Genomic DNA, 7732 nt, shown 5'->3' with positions numbered 1-7732 from the left:
GCTGTCCTAGCCTGAGTACTTTACTCTTGCTGGCATCCCTCTGTCTTGAATGATGCTCACAGAAATATAGAGCACAGCCATAGGTTCTGTCTTAGCAGGGTAAATATTTCCACTTACAGACAGTATTAAACACTAAATGCAGCTCATTTGTTCAGCATAGCTTGACAAAAGGAAACATTTACTTGGCATTCCTTAGGATTGTAACTTATTATTTCAGGTCCACAATCAACATGAAAGGAAAATAAATACTGTTTACATAGACTTTATACATAGAGAGCTAGAAAAAAAATATAATTTAAAAGATCACTTCTCAATGTCTCTGTATCCCATTGTCATTTTTCCGTTGGTAGAGATTACTGAAATAGCCACATGTGACCCTACCTAACAAACACAAAATTTGATGAATATAATAAATGTTTTGATAGTCAACCAAGAAATTTCCTAATTTGAGAAGGGATTTATTTAACTTTACACAGCATTGTCTCTGTGTTCTTGTGTCAAGGGAGATCCTTGGAAATGGAGTGGCAAAAGAGACTAATAGCAGCTGTTACTTGAGACAAGATAGTCTTTTCATGTCTAAAAAGGTGTCAGGCCCTGCCATATTATAACAGCAGATAAAAGGAAACTGCAGTTAGAATATTACTGGGAGTTGTTGTAAACCCAAATGCTACTGACGAAACCGTAAACTCGGCGCTAGATTTGGCGCTTTTTCCTTCAGGAAACAAAACACTTTAACTGTTTCAAGAAAACAAAATTACAATCGGTGACAGAACCACTCTGCACAGTTCTCCTGCTCGTGTATCCTGCATTACAGCTACCATCAGTACTGAATTTAATTTCATCACATAAGAAACTTTAAAATTCTTTAAGCCCAAGCCTTGTGTCCAGCCCTGTCCCAATTTCCCTTGACCAAGTTGTAGAGGTTTTCCCACGTCAGGGACTGAGCACAACTGGAGAAAGGGACATACCTTTGAAAATCTTATTCATTAAAAACAGCTAGCTCTACTAAAATTCCTGATGGATATTTAACTTTCAGTAGCTGTCTGAATAAAATCAATTAAGGAAAAGAATCAGGAATATTTTAAATGCCAGTGTAGTGTAGAAGTAGCTCTACATTAGCATTTGTTATTTGAATATCTTATTTTAAAATGCGATTTGCTCTGCTAGAGCACCTCTGCAGCCAAGCTTGAAGCTCAGCTAGTTGTCTCACCAAATATTTTTCACAAAGGTTGGATCTGTGGCAAGTTTTGGGTATTCTTTGGTACATGGTAGAAGGAATTGTGAGTGTGGTCTGTTTTGGATAATTTCAGGGGCAAACTAGATGAGCCCTTGCATGCTGTCTTAGTCATCCATGCCAAGATCCCAGTGTAGCCCTGGCACTGACACCACATAACAACAGACAGATGAGATAGGCACAACCCTAGAAACAGTCCAAGTTTTAACTGCCTCAAAACCATGAAATTTGTGGCCCGCTTTGAGGCTGAATTCAGACTGTCTTTCAGTCCAACATGACTGCCACATCCCAGAGCAGATTTAGCTTTTAAGCCTCTGTCTCTCAGCCCACTGCAGTGTACTGTAGACATTTTCTTTGAAGCTTTTCCACTGGAGAGTTAAATTTGCTGCTTGATCTACAGCTGGATGGGAAAGAGCCCTGAACTCAGTCTCAGAATCCCCAAAACCTGGAATTTAATGGAACAAAGCGTGACATCCACATGCATACCTAATGTACAGGAGCTTCATAGGACTTTATCTCCAGACTAATGTGTTGCTAGTTTTTCTAATTATTGTATGGCTTCTTTACCAAATCAGACCTGCCAGCTAGAAATATGAGGTAGAGTGATTTGTGCTAATTAGGGCTATGCCTTCCTGATGGAAAGAAACCACCAGTGGTTCTGCTGACAGTCTGCTGGGCAGCCAGCTGACATGTGTGCCCTAAGCTGGGATGTGGGCTGTCTCTGGCTGGCGGTCACATCCAAGAATAGAGGGTACAGCACATCCAAGAGGGTACAGCAGGGCTACATGAGGATGTAAAGGCTTTGCCTTGAGGAGTAATCAAAAAACTGAGAAAGGTGATGCCGATATTAGAGAGAAGTTTAGGAAATTCGACAGAAAAGCAGGAAATAGTACAGTGGGGCGGCATAGGGCATATATGAATCCTGCATTCCCAAGCTCTTATGTTGCCAGATTTGGTATAACCTCCTGGCAAAGCCCAAGGCATGCAGATCAGCAGCTCTGTACTCCTTTGTACAAACCCAGCCAAACTGTTGTCCTCCCTGTCTATGGCCCCTACGATGATTTTTTTGAGTCATGCACAGCCCAACATCTACCCCTGCTTTTCTATTACCTTTTAACCTGAAAAATACAAGCTTTTACAGCATGGTTTCAGATAGTGATTTGTGTTCTCTGTGTTTATTATTTATCATGAGATGTGTGGGATTTGTAGGTGTTCTTCCTATCAGTCAGGTCCAAGGCAAGGTGATGGGTTTGTGTTCATGCATCTCCAAGCAGAAATACACCATTGTTCTGGCATCTACCAAAATGCCATCATCAAAGAGGATGTCGCTCTGTTTCCCTCTCTAAAAACCCCTTTTCTTGCAGATTGCTTAGAATTTGCAAGAAAGATATCTGGGAAAAGTTGTAGCCTCATGATTTTTGTTTGTGATTTCTAAAGAAATGCTGTTTTCAGTTGATGGCATTTTGTTGGTTTTCCCCCCTATTACAGTCAGTTGCTGCCTGCTATGGTTTCTAGTACGGTAATGGTAAAAACTCATAGAATATGTTATTCTGCTGTTCTAAGAATATTCTTTTTAGCAATACCAGAAGAAAATGCTACAATAATCAGATAGATAAGGAGTTCTGAGATATAATAATGATACCAAGCAGGATGAACAGTGATATTTTCTATTTGGGGTTGGTGGTGGCTTTTTCAGCTTCAAAGGCCAAGTTTCTATTTACCAAACAAACCTTTATCCAGAACCTCCTAATCCAACACCTTCCACACTGTAATCTCTGGTGTTAGTGGTTTGGAAACTGGGTTGAAAAATATCCTGTAAAATTCTATTGATTTCTGTGTAACAACCTAGCATATTTAATACAAAAAATTTAAAAGGCTGGTAATTCTTTGTTTGTTCTATTCTTAACAGCTCACCACTGAGGTCTTATGGAGAGAACATTCCTCTCTCCACAGTGATAATCTGAAAAATAGCTGTGTAAAATGGGTATGTGGCTCTGGCATTGAAAATGTTGGAATTTTTACAGAGAACTGAACAAATCCACCAAGATTATATTCCTACCAATAACAGAGGTGCTATCTTGAAAAAGCTTCTTTGTGATAGTATATTTACCTTGTAAGATACCAGTAATTTAAGTGTGGGATTTATTTTTTTCTTTTCTACTACAACACAAACTGTGGTGGGAAGCCATAAGTTACAGATTCAGGAAAAATCACTATCAACAATCATTGTCTTCCAACGGCCAGGGCACTATCACTATTGAAGACAAAGACTTGGAGCTGCTCTGACATGACGGTGAACAGGAAAATTTCAAAATTGGGGTGTCCTCATCCATGTGATCTGGTATAGCCTTCTTGTATAAAAATCTTAGAACCTTGTTACTCCTCCCTGTGGAAATTACATGAGTTTGAACATTGTGATTAACTGTATGGCTAACTTGGAATACAACCCAAGCAAGTGACTCTGTGGGATGAATGTTTCGGGGAGAGAATATATTAAAAATCTGACCAAAGAAGGGCCAGTGAGGTACAAAGTGTCCATGGTGCAGACAGAATTTACCAGCAAAGATATTCTGGGAAGTCCCACCAGACCCACCCAAGGACACCTTGTGAAGAAGCTTGTGGAGCTCAGGGTCCCCAGCCAGCTCCTCCCAGACATTGCCTTGTCCAGCCCAACCAAGAGCTTTCTCACAGCAGTCTACCCTCTTTGGAGCTATAAAGCTCCAAATAATGTTCACTTAACAAAACCTCTGTGCAGTTGTTCATTTAACAAAATACAGTGCTAGGACTTCCCCTTATAAAGTACAGTGTGATTGTGGGGGGTTATAACTCCTGCTCTTATAGTCAATTAAATTGATCAAATATTCTATTACATCACTAAAGGTATTCATAAAAAACTCCAAGACATAGTACCTCTTAGAGAAGTAATTATGTTTGCAGAATGACAGCCAATAGTAAAGATGAGTGCAGCATCTATCTGGAGAACACACAATTTAGGAAGTGCACATTAAAAAAATTCCTCTAAATGTGATTCAAACTAAGAAGCCAGTTGATAATTGCTATTATATCAATCACAGTAGCTCATAGTTTGGCAATGAAAAGGAGTGGCTTATTTTAAGTGCTCTTTTATTAATTTATTATCACAGATCTCACTTTAATAACAACATTATGTGATTGCGTATTTTATTTATGGATTATTTGAAGAATCGGTTATGCATATATTCGGATTAGTGGGCTATCAAACCATTAGCCAAATAAATCTAAAGGTAATAAAACTCACAGGAAGATAGATGACTTTCTTTTTCTTGTTCTTTTCAGCTAATTCGGGCTAATTTAGGCCTTTCACAGAATGGTGATAATGAAGGATTTGTTCTCAGCAGAGTTATGGCAGGTGATTTGCATTTGAAAGTTTGACACATATATAGGCTTTGATCTTTTCCCCTCAGTGCTTGTGCCCCTGGCCGGACACTTATGAGCACGTTTTACCAGGTGGAAGACCTAGGAGCAAAAGTAGCTCTGAGAGTCACCCTGAAGACCTACACCAAAAAAAAAAATAATTAAAACTATTTGTGTCCAGAAAATATTTTATTGCTGAATTTGAGTGGCCTTTATATAATACTAGAAATAAAAGACATTGAGACTTCTGTTATTAGAGTTTATTTTAAATTAGAGAAAGTCCTCATGGAAAATTTTAAAGAATACAATCTGGCGGTCCGCTAGCTATTAAGATTGGCTTCTTCCACAGGTTTGAATTTATTACTGAAAAGAACTTCTTGCTGCAGAACACTTGAAGAATTTTGACACCAAGTGAGAAAAGACTGTGGCAGCCATGGAGCCCCTTATTAAATATTATTTAAATTTTCACTTTGCTAAAAAAAAAAAAAAAGAAAAAATTAACTCTCTGGACGAGCTATCTTTGGGCTAGAAAAGGAAGCGTTTAAATAAAAAAATCAGGGTGCTCCTGGCACCATGAGCATAATCTAACACAACTCTAGGATATATAAAAGATGTTCTTAGTATTTACTATCTGACCCCCATGTAAGCAGGAGGTCTAAGGATTCAGTAGGAACGTAGCTTAGAATTTGAAACAGGAACATTGTATCCCTCATGATCTTTTAAAATTTCACATAATTAGCTGTTTCCTTTGCTGGATTGTAATGATGAATTCCAGGTGTGTGAGCCAGTGCTCCATTTCATTCTCATCTTATTTGATTCCTAAAGTAGTCTTTTCATTAATTAAAACATTCTCTGGATCAAATTCATTCCTGTTCCATTAGCAAATGATATCTCTACAAATTGATCTTTTCCTCTGAAAGAATACAAGGCCTGATAGGTTCCTTGGAGGAGGACAGCCAGTCTGATCTCAGGAAAGCTCCAAGGATGGAGGTGTGTGGCCAAATAGCCTCAGGCTCCAGGTTTTATTTGGGAGGATGCAGGTCACCACCCCAGAATACTCGGCCTTTTTAAAGCTGTGTAATGAGTACTGATTAGCCATTGTCTGGAGCACACTAAGGTAGCAGGGACTATGTAAATGTTAGCTTACTTTGGTGCACATCAATAGGGAAACCCCAAATGCCCTTCTGAGTTCCTGTTTGGTTTTGGGGTTTTTTTTTTTGTTTTTGTTTTTTTCCTGCCTCTCCTTTAAAAGATGCTCCTTCAATCTAAGAGTTAACTTCAAGTTGAATGTACTTGAAAATTCAGTTCTCGGTACATTTTGTTCTTCAAAAGGGAACGCCATCCATCTGTGTTACTTTGCTTTCAACTGATCACAGAATGTCAGATACCAGATAAGAGCGAGACACTGATGAATGCGCATCCCAGCCTGACAGGGCAGGTCAATGTCAGGGAAATCAACGTTTTCCTTTTTTTTTTTTTTTCTTTGTTTTTATTTTTACTACAACCCAATGTTTACTGTAGAAAATCACTTCTCTGGAAGCTCAACTGGCTTAAAGCAGTATCAAACGGAGAATTTAGATTTAATTGCTTTCTATTTCCGTCTCCATTTTATAGTCTTTTAAGCTGACTGCTGTGGTGGGCACTATAGAGATCTCTGCAGAGGCAATCCCTCCCCTGGCACAGCCTCCATCCAAGGAAGGGAGAGATCTGGGGAGCAAGAGCAGAAGACACGGACTTTTTGTGATCATGCAGGTCAGTGGCAGGGTGGAGAACGGGACACTGGTGACCTGATTTCCCTGGATTTCACTGGTTGTGACCTGGTTGTGCTGCCTCCACAGAAAGTGCTTTACTGTTTTTCCTGGATTGCAGCAAAGGGGATGCTCAGGGAGTGGAGTGGTAGCCAGGACCAGCTGCCTCCCGGATTTGCATACCTGCTGTTGTGAGATCTACCTGCTTATTCATGCATGCACCACTTTTACACATCCAATTACCATTAACTAAGCAGGAACTCAGGCAGGGTGCAAACCAGATGTCTGTGTCTCCTCAGAGTGATGGGGACAGCAGCACACAGCTAAATGGGCTCTCAGAATGAAGGCAAGCTGAGGGTTTGATTGGTAATCCTTTTTTCCCTCTAGTTATACATTTTACCTTCTCTTTGTCTGACCTGATGATAGGTTCCTAAATTTAACTCGTTGACCCATACTTAAGTATTCTTGGTTGGAGTTTAGGTTTTTTACTCTCTTTCGTGTTTAAAAACAGAAATAAAAAAATAATTTCTAAACAACAGTGACCTAAAGAAATTTTATTTTCAACTTTACAACCTTAACTGAGTCCCTATCTGTAACTATATGCTAAAACAATATACCTGTTTGATAAGCTGTGCTTAGGACCGCCTTAAGAACTTGTTTCAAGTGGATAATTACATGTTTCCTGATTTTAAGTTAACTTTATCCATGCAACTGAATAGATAAAGAGAGATGTATGATTATATGAGCAGATGTCAAGAAAAGGCATCATTTTCTACTGTCAGTACCAAGAAAAACCAAAAAGAGTGAGACACAGAAAATCAAGTCGATGAAATCTTAAAGAGAGGGAGTAAACGACAAACAAAGAGGGAAAGGAATAATATTTAGTGATAGATGGAACAAACTAGAAGTAGAAAAATTGAGAAGGGGTAGAAAATAAAAGTTGATTATGAAGTAAAGAAAAGGAGCAGGGTCTTCAGTGGTAGAGAACACAGACTTCTGCACTATGGTCTTGTTCAAAAAAAAATAATCTGTTCAAAAATATATACTGTTCAAAGATATAATCAGGCAGGAAAAATATCTGTGTCTTCTATCACCAGCAGCAAACCCATACTGCATCACTGAAAGGTCAAGGGCTTTTAAGACTCAGAAATGCTGTTTGTTGCCCCTTTCCTGCAGTGTGCAAAGAGCTTGGCTGCTCTTCTTTTCCCCTCCCACCAGGTAGCTGCAATTGCAGGCAGAGGTAAGGCTTGCCCTGAGCACCTCTGTCCACACACCACATTCCCGGGTCCCCCAGACAGCTTGGTGAACTTTTTCTGGACTTGCTCCAGTGTTTCAACCCACGAGGATTCCCAGGTCT

The sequence above is a fragment of the Zonotrichia albicollis genome, chromosome 3 (assembly GCF_047830755.1).
Source record: "Zonotrichia albicollis isolate bZonAlb1 chromosome 3, bZonAlb1.hap1, whole genome shotgun sequence".
Classification (NCBI taxonomy): Eukaryota; Metazoa; Chordata; class Aves; order Passeriformes; family Passerellidae; genus Zonotrichia; species Zonotrichia albicollis.
Note: the sequence above shows the minus strand (reverse complement) of the source record.